We start from the raw sequence: 15,101 nt of genomic DNA on the forward strand, positions 1-15,101 counted from the left end.
AAACTCTCAACCATAAAAAAGAATGGCTAACTTTATCTGCTATATTCAAGCGCCTGAAGCTAACCCCTAATATTGACCAACTAACACAAAGGAGACACTCTTCAACTGATGATGCTGAATTGTTCAAAGCTGTCTTTAACTGCCTAAATATAGGTGGTTTCATCAATGATGTATAAAGCCTATTATTGAATAATAATAGTCTAATCTCTATATTTGATTTCCCAGGACACCCCTACCATAATCAGACAATACGAAAAAGGTTAAATGGATTCATCCGAAGCCTATAATTGAAGAAGAAGAAGAAGAAACCCATTATCATCATTTATGGTGAAAGGATTGTGAATCAATCCTTTCAACCCATTATATGGTGAATCATCATTGAAGAAAGGATTGTGTTCCACAGCAACCTTATAAGAAAATCGAAATATATTTTCTTGTGATTATTATCTCTTCTAATCAGCTGTTGTACCAAACTAATTCTGCTTAACTCGTCCCCTGGGCTATACGTTGGTGTTTATCCTCCCCTTATTATAGTGCAGACGGTTTGATATCATCTATTTTTCTCTTCTTGTTTTAGTTTTATTTTTGTGTTTATAGCTTTTTCCAATAGGCAATGATTAGAAGTCCTCCAAAAAAAAAAGTCCCCCCAGATCCCAAATCAAATTCCAGTGACAGTGTCATAGTGAAAGATACCCATCCTGGCTGGTCAAGCACCCTATCTCAAAGTTCTAATGATAGCTCCAATTCGGAGAATAGGACAATGATAAGTGTAGGGGCTAATGTAACCATAAATGATGATAATGGGTTTCAAGAGGTCCTCTCTAGAAGTTCTAAAAAAGGAAAAAAATCTCCCCAATTAAAAGCATTTCCCCTCTCCCTGCCCAAGATCCTCCCTCCAAAAACTTAGGAATTTACCTTAAAATTACTCCCACTACCCCCTTTGAAATAAAAATGATCACTGCAATAAGAGTTGCAATTTTTAAATTGCTAAAATCAATGTTCTCTCTTAACATTAACCGTGATGGATCTCTGCTAATAGCTGTAGAAGATCAGAAATCAGCAGATACAATAATTAACCTTAAATCCCTTCTGAATACCCCAATTATTGCATCTAATTGGAACCCAAAACAATCACCAACAAAAATAGTAGTTTATAATGTTCCCCCAGAGATATCTACTCAGGAGTTAAAAGAAGGCCTTTCAGATAGGGCTGGAAACACAATCCCAGTTGAGGATGTTACACAACTTGGAAAACCCAACTCTAATGGCCTAAAAACTAGTAGATCCTTCTTATTCACACTGAAGAATAAAATTGATATCCCAGAAAAATTATTCCTATTTGGGCAAATCAAACCACACAAGGAATACAAACCTAAGCCTATTCAGTGCCAGAAGTGTTTCAAACTGGGACACACAACAAACAAATGCAATGAAATTCTCCAAGAGTGTAGTAATTGTAAATCTTTCCATCCTAAAGAGCTGACAACTTGCAAAAACACTCAGCCTACATGCATCAATTGCAAAGGCCCACATGAATCTACAAATAAATCATTATGCCCTGCATACAAGAAAAGAGCTCTAACACTCCAAATATCAACCGAGAAGGCCATCCCATACCCCTTTGCAGCAATGGAAGCAAATGCTGCCCAACAATACCAAATAAAGCCTGTAATGAAACCAACCAAAACCCCAAAGTCAATTGCCCCCAATGCATCAAGCCCCCCTTCTAAAACACCCTCTTCTACGCCCCCTAGCTCAAATCCCTATCAGAAGCACTCACCAAGCCAACAAGCCTCCTTGTCCGGTGAGATGAGGCCAGCCTGGCCCTCCCTCCCAAGAAGAAACAAACCAGAAACACTACCAGGAATCAATCCATTAACCAACAAACAGGATGCACTACCAAAAACGCAATCCCCAAATATATGCTTATTCATTCTAAACTGTAATGCAGTTCAGGCCATGAACATACATCAACTACAGAAAACAAAAATTATTGCAGAATTGGCAAAAATTTACATCCCAGATGATATGCTCATTCAAGCAAAAAAAGATCTTGCTTTACTCTTAACAAAGCTGAACATTGATACAAATTCATATGAAGAATAAATCAACAACACAACATTTATCAATACTCCAATGGAAAGTAAGATCACTCACAGAAAATAAGCTAAATGAACTAACATCATTTATGAATAATAATTCAATTAATATTGCTTGCCTCCAAGAAACTCATTTAACCCAAAATCAACAAATTAAGTCTCTGGGATATACTATCCTGAGAAAGGATAGATCTTCAGAGAGAAAAGGAGGTGGTGTAGCTTTATTAGTTAATAATAAAACAAAATTTTGTGGCATCAATTTTCCAGATTTAGAAAATGATGTTGATGTAATTGGTATAAGTGTTTGGCTGAATAATTTAAAAACCTACATAATAAGCTTTTATAACCCTAATGGCCAAACTACAGATGCCAAGGATTTCTTTAATTATATAAATAATTCTAATATGTTAAAAAATATCATTATTTGTGGAGATTTCAATGCCCACAGCCTTTTGTGGGGGAATAAACCAGCAAATAAAGCTGGTAAATTTATTGAGCATATGACTTCAAATAATAATGAATTAGTTGTTGCTACCCCTCCAAACCTGAATACTTATTTCAACCCCAAAACTGGCAATTTCTCCACAATTGACCTACAAATTGTGTCTTTAAATTTTTTGAACAAAATTTACATAAATAAAATTGATACTCTATGTACAGACCACTTTGCTATAGTTTGCTCCCTAAATGAACCTGCTGAAATTTTATCTCATACATCCAAATATATCAACACTAAAGCAAATTGGTCTATTTTCCAAAATAAGCTAAATGATGAAATTACAAGTTTCACCCAAAGTTCATGCATTTCTAACACAACATTTGACACATGCTGAAGCATTGACATCTTTACTAATAAATACAGCTAATCATGCTATCCCCAGGACAACACCTAAGAAAAAATTCCCTAAACAAATTCCTAAAGCATGGTGGACAAATGAGTGCCTAAATAAATGGAAGATAAGAAAGGCAGCTAGGACAGAATTCATAAAAAAAAAACACCTACTACATATTTAAAAAAATTACAAGCAGAATCTAATCTAAAAAGGACTATAATAGATGCTAAATATAAATACTGGAAAAATTTTGCAAATAATCTCTCCAGAGAAACAAATGAGCCAATTATACATAAAGTCATAAGCCACATATGTGGGAAAAAGACTTCTCCCAACCCACTCCTGTATGAGCTTATACATAATAATACCAATTATGACAATTATAAAAAAAAGGCTAACCTATTTGCAACTCTTTTTGTTAATAAGCTAACATCAAATAATCAAAGCAAGCTGTCCACAATTCCTATGAACCCTAGTTACCAACCACGCCCAGGATCCGAGCACATAACTAATCCATTTTCAATCCAGGAATTGAATAATGCAATACATCATATTAGGTCCAAAACTAGCAGTAGCTATGACAATATACACCCTATATGGATAAAGAATCTCACACCTTCATACAAACAAGAACTGCTAAATTGTTATAATCACGCTTGGGCATCTTCTAGGTTCCCCAATATATGGAAGTGTTCGTCCCTCCTACCAATCCTAAAGAAAAAGAAACCAAAAGATAACCCTGAGTCTTATAGGCCCATAATGATTACACCTGTGATGGGGAAAATAATGGAGAAAATTATTTATCACAGACTCCTCTGGTTTGTTGAGAAAAATAGCATGATCCCACACACTCAAACTGGATTCAGGAAATACCACTCCTCAACAGATGCTTTCATTTTGCTAACAAATGCAATAAATGAATGTTTCTCAAAAAATAATATCCTAGTGGCAGCTTTCCTAGATTTTGAAGGAGCTTATGACAATGTTAACCACCAAATCCTTTTAAATAAACTTGCAAACCTTGGAGTACCTCCTAAGCTAGTGTCCTTTATTAAATCCTTCATAGAAGTGCGAAGTTTCATTGTTTGTGTTGGTTCAGCCTCTTCACCCCAAAAGACAATATCCAAAGGCCTACCTCAGGGAGCAGTCCTCAGTTGCCTCCTTTTTGCCCTTTATCTCTGGGACATGAACCTACCCCACACGAATCTACAATATGCTGATGATCTGGTGCTATGGTCATCTGGCAGCACCTTTCAGATAGCACAGTCAAATCTGCAAAAGTCACTTTTCCAGTTTGAAAAATTATCTCAACATTCAGATTTACCCATTGCACCCACCAAGTCAAAAATAATCCAATTTCACCGGAAGCGAAACCATGTTAATGCAAAACTAACTCTAAATAAAACAACTATTCCAGAAGATAATAATATTAATTACCTAGGTCTCATGCTTGACCAAAAACTTAATTTCCACCTCCACATTTCAAACACAATAAAAAAATGTTATAGAAAAGCAAATATACTAAAAAGACTTCTTTCCACACCCTGGGGTTGTAAGGAGAAAACCTTACTCCAGTTTTATAAATCATATATAAGACCCCAAATTGACTATGGGCTCATTGTCTATGGTGCATGTGCAAAGGCCCAGATGCAAAAAATTTAAACAACACAAAATGATATATTACGTGTCATATTTGGTCTTAGGAAACCCACAAGCACCAATTTTCTGCTTATGGAGAGTGGATTAACAACAATAAGGGAGAGACGTAGCTTTCTCTTGATAAAACATCTTACAAAAATTGAATCAAATAGCTCACACACATTACATAATTGGTTAAGAAATCCAGCCATGTATAGAGGTATTACAGATGAGTATGCCAATATTCAAAAGAAGCTCCCTGTACCAGCAAAGTCTATTGCACCTACTTTCCCCCAATCCCCTCCATGGAATTGGTCATTTCCCATAATAAATACTGAATTTTCAAAATGGAATAAAGATTTAACCCCCATTGCTTTTGTCCAGAAAAAATTTGCAGAACTTAATACAATTACCTATAAAAATCACTTCCAAATATTTGTTGATGGGTCAAAAATGGATGAGAAGGTTGCAAGTGGTGTTTTCCTTCCTCACCTGAAAATTGCAATGGGCGAGAGATTATTTAATAATTTATCTACAATGTCTGCTGAGTTAAATGCCATAATCATGGCATTAGAACACCTTAAGCAAAACCAACCTTTGATTGAAAATTCGAATAATATTATCATCTATTCCGACTCTTTATCAAGCCTTGAGTTGCTGGCCTCAGCTTCTCAATATAAGTTGGACATTGACACTTATCATTGTCTCAGTATTATTGATAATCTTGCTTCAAGTGGCATAAAAACTTGCTTTCAGTACATATATAGCAACTCTGGCATAAGTGGTAATCATCAGGTTGATGAAATAGCAAAAAATGCTATAAATATTGACCAGCCAAGTGGGAGACCAATCCCAATTAGAGATATTTACCGATGGAGGCTATCAGATATTAATTTTAATAAGATTAGTCCTATCCTTTCCCCCTTTCCCAATAAGTATCTTTCTAAAATTTATCCTAGAATTCGTTCTGGAACAAATGGACTAAATTTCCTTGCATTCTCATATAAGATTTCTAATTCAAGTGGCTCAATTCCCCTGTCCCCTCTTTGCAGGCATTGTAATATGAATAATGAAACAATTGACCATTGTCTATTTGAATGTAATATGCTGACGTCTGCACAACATACCTTGCTTTGTAAACTGTTAAAATACTTCAAACACCACAAAATCCCACTATCAGCCAAGAGCCTAGCCAACTATACCTGCACACAGAGCATAGAAATCGACATCTATCATCTTATATTTGAACTCCTAGAGTCAAAAGATCTGCTGAAAGATATCTGAATATATCTAATAAATATGAGGCAATCAAGCCAGTAGCTCTGTAGCCCACAGAGTGAAGCAAAAGGAAAAGGGCTAAATAGTTTTACTGAAAAGCCCGCCTTCTGTTAAATAGAAGAAGAAGAAGAAGAAGTATCATTGTCCTATTCTCAGAATTGGAGCTATCATTTGGACTTTGAGATAGAGTGCTTGACCAGCAAAGATGGGTATAACTTTCACTGGCATTTGAGGTGGGATCTGGGGGGACTTTTTTTTTAGGACTTGTAATCATTGCCTATTGGAAAAAGCTTAAAACAAAACTAAAACAAGAAGGGATATAGAATGATATCAAACCGTCTGCACTATACTATTGGGAGGAGAAACACCACAGTATAGCCCTGAGGATGAATTGAGCAGGATTGGTTCGGTACAACTGCTGATTAAATGCCATAATATTTCACAAGAAAATTTATTTTAAATTTCTTATAAAGTTGCTGCTGTTTATTTGTAGGCTGTGTTGTTTTCTTGTATGTTCTGGTAAATCAGTAATTGCAACCTAGTTCAGCAAAGCTCTTTTCTTTGAAAAATACTTTTAAGGAATGCTTCTTGAAAAGAGCTTGGCTAGACTAGGCCTAGTCTTGATGTTACTAGGATTTTTGGCTCTCTAGGATCTTTTAACCATGAAGTAGTTTAAAGGTAAATATTAACAATTCTAAAAGAAAGTATCAATATATAGGCTACCCTATTGGAAGTTTTGCAGACTTAATGACTTCCACTGATAGCCTATCTTATGTAGGCTAAGGTAGGACACCTAGTAGGCTGTGTGATTTGCTTGAATATTTTGATATAAATCTACCTCATGGTTATTATATAATAGTAGCATATACCTTATAGCCTATATTTTTTTTTAATTAGAAATACAAATTACTTGGGTGAGCACTGTTTGACTATTAAAGTTATTGGTTCTTTTGCCTATACTCTAAGCAGCAAATATTGTCATTTACTCTTATATAGAAAGAACAATAAAGTCAAACAATAGACAATATTGTGTTTCCTTTAAACATGGAGAATGATATAAAGTCTTCTGTATGACTTTTTAAACATTAAATTATTATAGAGAAACATGAATAAAGTTATACAGAATACTTTTTGATTTTCTCATTTAATTTATGATCCACTAAAATGTCATACAGAAGAAATTACTTTACCCCACTGATACATAGAGAAAACAACAATGTCATACAGATGGCTTTTCATAGCCTAGGCCTACACAATTTCATATATAGAGCAGCCTAAATAAATTCATACAGATGGCTTTTTATACCTCATACTATTATGCAGCAAACATGAATAAAGTCTTACATATGACTTTTTATGCCGTTTTTTTATAGGAAACTTAAATATATAGCTTACCTCCTGCTATTACATAGAGAAAACAACAAAGTCATACAGATGGCTTTTTATAGCCTAGGCCTACATGATTTCATTTATAGAGCAGCCCAAATAAAGTCATACAGATGACTTTTTAATATATCATTCAACTATAAAGCATTATGAATAAAGTCATACAGATGTCTTTTTATGCCTCTTGTTATTATAGAGAAAACATAAATAAAGTCATACAGATTGCTTTTTATACCTCCTGCTATTACATAGAGAAAATAACAAAAAGTCATTCAGATGGCTTTTTGTAGCCTAGGCCTACATGATTTCATTTATAGAGCTGCCTAAATAGAGTTATACAGATGACTTTTTATGCCTCCTGTCATTATAGAGCAAACATAAATAAAATCATACAGATGACTTTTTATACCTCATACTATTATAGAGCTAACTTAAAGAGTCATACAGATGACTTTATACCTCTTGCTATTATAGAGCAAACAAAAATAAAGTCTTACATATGACTTTTTGTTGTTTTCTCTATTTATCAGTGGGGTAATATAATTTTTTCTGTGTGACATTTTAGTGGATCATATATTAAATAAGAAAACCAAAAAAGTCTTCTCAAAAACCAAAATGACTTTATTCATACTTTTATATAATAATTTGATGTTTAAAAAGTCATATAGAAGACTGTATATCATTCCTTATCTTTTCTCTAGAAACGGAAATATATAATTACAAACATAGAAGGTATAAAAAGTCATTTGTATGACTTTATTCAGGTTTGCTCCATAAAATTATGAAGTTTAACAAGTTATCTGTAGGACTTTGTGCATGTTTGCTATATAATAGTAAGGTATAAAATTTCATCTTAATGACTTTATTCATGTTTGCTCTATAATATTGTTATGTATGAAAGGTAGTCTGTATGATTTTATTTTGGCTTGCTCTATAATAGCTTGAGGTATAAAAAGTCTTCTGTATGGCTTTATTTATGTTTGCTCTATAAAATAATGAGGCATAAAGTCATCTTTATGACTTTTTATCATTCTACATAATAGGAAAAAGTATGATATATTGTCTTCTGTTTGACTTTATACTGCATTCTATATAAAATTAGATGACAATATTCTATCACTTAGATAAAAAGAAAAATATTTTGTATATTGCCATATGTAGGTAACCCAATTACTATGACAAACAGCATCAATTACTGTCTACTGTAATTACTGTAATAAATTACATTCAGAGCTGTTCAGAGGGAACAGGGAGCCAGGGCAACTGCCTTGAATGGCAAGGGACTATGTTGACTCTTTAGGTGGCATGGAGGGGATGCCTGATTTGATCAAATTTTTCCCTTTAATTTGACTGTCTTTGCTTATATTTGAGTCAGGAGAGGTGTAATGTAATTATATTTTCCCTAGGCACAACTAACTCTATGAATAGCTCTGATTGTGCTTGAGAAGTAGATGGTATACCGTTATGGGCCATTTCAGAAGAGATTTCTACTTGTTTTGATAATGAACAAGTTTAACTCACAATAAAGTAAGAAGGCAGAAATTTCAGTTCCTGTGGTCTTTAATATTTCAAAAGTATAATAGTTCAGCATCCAGCTTGCTCTTGTAATAGAAGATAGTTTGAATTAGCATAAGAACGCTAGGTTGATGCTATGTAAATATTATTTTACATCAAGCAGTTCTTTGCAGAAAACTATAAGTAAGGAGTTAGAAATTTTTAAAACACTAAAAAAGAATTTTCAACAGAAACTAGTGCGTAAAAATTTGCCTTTAAATTCTGATTGAAAAAATATGTAAGGCATATAAAATTCATCAAGTTTAATAGATGAGTGGATGAAAAAGCTATAAGTTTTAGAAAATTTGACTGATTTTCAAAAAAGAACAAAGACCCACATAAAGTCAAGCAATATTAACGAAAATCAAAACCTCAGATTCAGCATATCAGAGAGCCCCAAGATAGACATTTCAAGTTTCTCCTTTAATTTTTTTCCAAGAAGGAAGATTATGGATGCATGTTTTTTTTATTTGTGCTTTCTTTTGTTCCCCCATAAGTGATTGCATGAGACTAGTGGGTCTTGAAATTGGATTAGGGCTCAATTGAATGGAAATTGGATTTTCAATGTTTGTTTTTAGTGATTAAAAAGATTGTGCAGTAACCAAACTGTGATTGTTTCCCAATCAGGGCCAGGTTTACCATTAGTTGTTAATTCTGGGAAAGCACATCAATTTATGAGCTTTGAAAAATGCATATTGATCTTCTCAATTGTAAAGAATGTAAAGCTTTTCTGTGGGGTATTTGTAGGCTACTTGAAATATAATGTAGTTTAGTCCATATTAGAAAAAAAACTAAACATAGGCAGTTATTATCTTTATTAAGTTGATTTACAAAATTTTTCATGAAATTCTGTGCTGTGACTGATTTTTGGTTTGATAAACAAATAGGTTGTCTAATATGTATAATTAAACTCAGTGTTCAGACCCATTGAAATCTTTCTCTGAACTCTGGCTAAACAAGCATTGACTAAATTGACTAAATCAGAAATCATGCTTTAGGGTATAAATATTCTCTAGCACAAAACAATATTTGGTAAATTAGTAGTTTACAATGTAATTTGGCTAGGATGAAGGGGAAAATGTCACTTGATGTTCGTAGGGTCTTTTTTAATCCACCAATCACTCAGGACTTTGCCAAATTTGCCTTTGATTGTCAATTCTGAGATAGCAGATCAATTTATGACCATTGAAACATACACATTGATCTTCCCAGTTGTTAAAAACATAAATTTGCACTGTGGGGCATTTGTACCTGAAAAGTAATGTAGTCTGGCTCATATCAGTCAAGTCATATCCCTAGCTCTGTCCCTCATAGTTATGTTTTACCTACCACTTATCCTAACTGCACCATCCCAACAACAAACAAATATTCTGTGCTCAATGAAGAGTGCTATCCAGCTTTACCCTCTTATGACAGTGATGAAGAGCTCAGAACAGCTGGAAATCCATTGGAAATTGAAGGAATTGCTGTGCATGAAAATGGATTAGTTTTACCATGACTAGGGCAGAATCCTAACATTTGCACAAAAAGGAAAGACCTGTTCCACCGAAAGTGAAATAGGTCCAGCTGCAAAGTGTAAGCAAAGGAAATCTGCAACACCTCAAGCAAATTACATCAACAAAGGTACACAGAGCATCATCCCAGAACATGAACATTATAAAGTGTTATTAGAAATTATCATAGAGGAAAGTGGAAAAAAACTTCCCTCCTGATAATGAAATTGCAAAATCAATCCAAACAATATTGAAGAATTCCAAATTTGAGCTTGAAGTTAAGAAAGAAAGAAGGAACATGCATTTATATCTACAAGGTGAAGATGAGGCTGAAAAGATTTTATCTACCAGCACACTCTTCAACATCACCATAAAGACAAAAAGAATTCAACATATAGTAAGAGGAATAATTAAAGGTATCCCTCTTAACTTATCCATAGAGGAAATCAAGGAGAGCTTACAAACCCCAACAACTGTGAAAGATGGTATAAGACAGAAAAGATACAATAAGGAATCTAAAAAACTTGAAGATAGTCTTGCAGTATTAATTATTTTTGAGGGTAGGACCCTACCACCAAATATCTGGTGCTTTGGAAGAAAAAAGGAGGTATACCAATACTATCACAGAGTCCTCCAGTGTCGCAAGTGCCAGAAATATGGACACACTAAAAAAGAATGTAGAGCTAAAGAGTCAATATGTTTTAGGTATTCAGATAAACACCCATCAAACCAGTGCCCACTTAAAACAATAGACCCTGAAATCAGACCAAAAGCATACATGTGTGCCAATTGTGGTGGAAGTCACTCATCAGCATCCAATTGGTGCCCAGTAAGGAAGCAAAACCAAGGAATCCTCCAAGTAGCTGAAAAATATCAAATTGGGTTCCGTATGGCACAGATAGCTTATAAAAGCTTTTCTGATGTGCTAAACAAGAGGAGGCTACATCACAATCAGATCAATCAGACCTCACAAAGCCAGATCACTGACAGACTTGTAAAATCATCCAAAACAGAAGCAGCTGAAAAGTTAGTAATTGGCCTATTATGCAGCCCAGATCTTATGAATTTATCAAGCCTAAGCCTACCAGTTCGTATTGAAACGCTCTGTAAGTTGGTAGAAGAATTAAATTTAGGCTCCCTTAATCAACAAAAGATTTCAAGTGTTTGTCTGCTTAATAATGCTTCATTAGATATGCATCATGGTACCTAAAATAATGTCATATTATTCTTGACCACTGCCAGGAAAATACTGTTGATATAACCTGTATCCAGGAAACTTGGCTACAACCACATATAAGAATGTGGATGACAATTTTGATGACAAAATTTAATATGCAAATTTGTAGACTTGTAGTGCAGTTTTTACAAGACATAGGAGCAGATAAGAAAATATAGTCCAGTTTGTTACTTAAATTTGGTGCATCTTGAATATAAGTGCAGTGTAAAATTATTGTGACAATTCACCCCTTACTTCCCTTTTCAACTTTATAAAGTGATATTTTGAGAAACCATTGAATGAGGACCTAAGTGACATTTACTGTCAAGAAAGGTCCGAAATCCTGCTGCTGCTGCTGCTGCTGCAATGTTCACTGATGGAGAAAGATCGAGGAAAACGGACAACGCGGTAAAATTAAAAAATTGTTGCCCAGGCTTATTTTCTAGACTATTTTGTATTCTGAAGATTTGATTTCGGGTAAGAGCATTTACTATATTTGGATTAAGATCGATTAATGAATTCCCACCCTCTAATGGGGGTTCCCCCTGGGGGAAGTGTCAAAGTGGGAACTAGCCATTCACAACAGACAAACCATACACAAACAGGATCAACATCAGCACTAGTAGGACTGTCTCCTACACAAACATCATTCTCACCACCACACATAGTATACTCACCATCTCACACCCAGCCATTTCCAGTATACTCTGGACAGCCCCATCAAACACCTATACAATTTCTTCACTCAACATATCAAGATATTCAAGGGCCCCCTACAGTTTACTATGCACCTCTGCCATATTCAAGTCATCAAGGTCATTTATGTCATGCACCCCAAACCCAATATTTACAATTTGTACCCTCAGTAAGTGTCCATAATAGATTTTCAGGGTTGTCAGTTGATTATCCTCCCCTCCCCCAGGAAGAAGAGGAGGACATCACAAATGTTGTAAATCCTATGGAGGCTGAAAGGATCAGTGATTTACTGAAAAGAAATGGTAAGAGAAGTGGCTCGCCTCTTGAGCAAGAAATTTCTAAAACTGTTAAACCTCCTATAGTTGAAAGATTTCCAGAAAAATTCAGAGCTAGAAATAACAGAATAGAGGCAGCTAGTGAGTTTATAAGCAGTGAATCAGGAACTAATCTAACAGTGGTTTTCACCTCACAGGTAAAACTTCCATCAGACAGAGCAATCACTCTAGAACTTAAGAAAATTATCCAATCAGAAAAAATTGAGTTTTACTCAAACTATGATAGAAATAGACTATCAGTATATGTTCAATCACAAACTGCATTGGAGACTTTAATGAAAATTCAGAAGCTAGATGTTGTTGATGTAGCACCTGAAGAGAAAAGACAGGTCAGCTATGGTGTAATCAAGCAAATAGCACTAGATTATTCAAAGGAAGAACTGCTGACAGACCTCAGGGTAGAAACTAATATTGAGATTAAGGAATTAAAGAGGTTGAAAAGATACAACTGAGAGACCAAAAACTTAGAAGATTGCCTGAGTATTTGTGTTGCATTTGAGAGTAACTCTCTTCTCCAGTCTATTTGGCTATATAGAAGAAAAAGAAGTCTTGAGAGATACAACCGACCCATTATTCAGTGCTTTAAATGCCAAAAGTTTAGCCACACTCAAGAAAAGTGTAGGTTGCCACAAGCTGTATGCTTGAGATGTGCAAACAAACACTCTTCTAATAAGTGTCCCTTAAAACTAGAAACCAAAGAGTCAGGAAAATACCAAAAGCATGTCTGTGCTAACTATGGGAAAAACCATTCAACATTATCTGGTAGCTGCCCAGCCCGCCAACAAAACCGTGAAATCATAAAAATTGCAGTTGCCCAAAACATACCAATGAAAAGAGCAGCTAATGCATACTGGAGTTATGCAGATGCACTGAATAAGAAGGCTGTGAAAGAGCAACCCCCCCCCCCCCTTGAACCAAAAAACACCCTTCAGCAGCTAGTGTTATTTGTATCCAAAGTGCCAGAAGTGATAGACATCTAGGAATTAGAAATGAAAGATAGGATAGTGAAGTTATGTCAACTTATGCACTCACTGTTCAAAGTTGAAATCAATGTAGAAGAAGTTTGGAATCCAGCAAATAAACCAGAATGAAGTTGCTATCTTTTAACATCCAATCTGTTATGATAGGTAAAATTGACTTAATATAGTTCTTTTTAGAAAAGAAAAAAATGATAGCGTGTGCTTTAAATAAAAATAACTACAGTCCCAGTATTAATAGAGACTTAGAAGTTATGAAGTAATAAGAAAGGATATAGCAGAACGGTCAAGAGGAGGACTATTAGTATACATTAAAAAGTCATTAATGTTTCAAAAACTAGATATTGAAGACATCACAAGTTCTAAAATTGAGATGGAAGCTTGCCAAGTATTCCTGGGTAAGAGGGATACAATAGTTATTGTTAATATATATAACTCCAATGAAAATGAGCCACAAACAGAGGACATTTTCAATAAAGTGAAAAAAGTGATTAAAGCCAAAGAGCCTTTTATTATTACTGGTGACTTTAATGCCCATTCAGATGCCTGGTGTTTATGTGGATCTCATAATCGTAGTGGTATAGGTATCCTAAGTGCTCTGGATAAGAATGATGACATTGGCCTAGTCACCCCACTTGGACTTCAAACTAGAAGAAACCCAATTGCAGGAGTATACTCTACCATTGACCTGACATTCTCTGCAGTAGCAATAATCAATCAACTAAATATAAGTTTAACTCCTGAACCAACCTTAACCAGTGATCATGAGCCAGTGATAATTGAGTATAAAGAATCTACACTAAGAAGTCAAACCCCACCAACACACCCTACCTTTAAATTGAAGAAAGTTAACTGGGATTACTTCCAGGAAGAACTTACAAGGATAAGTCTTAAAGAAGAACTGGCAAGAGTTATGACTACAGAGAAGAAAATTGAAAGATTACAGGATCTACTGATGGAAGTGGCTAAAAAGACTATCCCCATCCAGAAATTGGGCAACAAGACTAGGAATGAACGAATATGGTGGAATGAACAGTGTAGCTTAAATAAGAAGAAACTAAACCAAGCTTCAAACAATTACAACAAGATTCTGACAATTGAAAATTATAGAAAAAAAATATTGGCCCAGGCAGAATTTAGAAAAACAATAAATCAAGCTGAAGCAGAATCTTGGAAGCATTTTGTTTCAAATCTCAACTTCAGGGATCCATTTGGAAAAGTGTATACCTTCATAAGAAAGATGAATAGGAGAGAATTGTACCACCATCCGCAGGGGCCAACAACCTACCAAGGACAAGTGATTGCTGATAACAAAACAAAAGCTGAGGCAGGAGCAAGTCATCTCCACCAGACAATAGGTAAGAAAGATCCATTTGAAGGAACCAGCCCACATTCAACAACTTTCACTAAAGCAAGAAAACTTTCTAAGTAACAATCAGTATGAAATTACAACAAACCCTTCTCAAAATCAGAATTTGAACTTGTTCTAAAGACACTACCAGAGACTTCATCTGGCAGCGACAACATATACCCTGTTTTCTTTAAAAGGTTGACTGACAAATAGAAGGATGCTATGCTACAGCTCATCAACAAATT

The 15,101-nt window shown here is 34.8% G+C and overlaps 1 protein-coding gene across 1 annotated transcript in view; it reads left to right on the forward strand.

Annotated features, from left to right (window-relative positions):
* Positions 1 to 350: 350 nt before the first annotated feature.
* LOC148951171 (rRNA N(6)-adenosine-methyltransferase ZCCHC4) overlaps positions 351 to 15,101 on the forward strand; it is a 94,495-nt gene continuing 79,744 nt past the window's right edge. Inside the window, exon 1 of the mRNA XM_089090696.1 lies at positions 351 to 367. The gene's annotated coding sequence lies outside the window, so the exon portion shown is untranslated. The remainder of the gene's footprint in view (positions 368 to 15,101) is intronic.

The sequence above is a fragment of the Artemia sp. Qi Xiang Cuo genome, chromosome 6, assembly GCF_049724085.1.
Source record: "Artemia sp. Qi Xiang Cuo chromosome 6, ASM4972408v1, whole genome shotgun sequence".
NCBI classification, from domain to species: Eukaryota; Metazoa; Arthropoda; class Branchiopoda; order Anostraca; family Artemiidae; genus Artemia; species Artemia sp. Qi Xiang Cuo.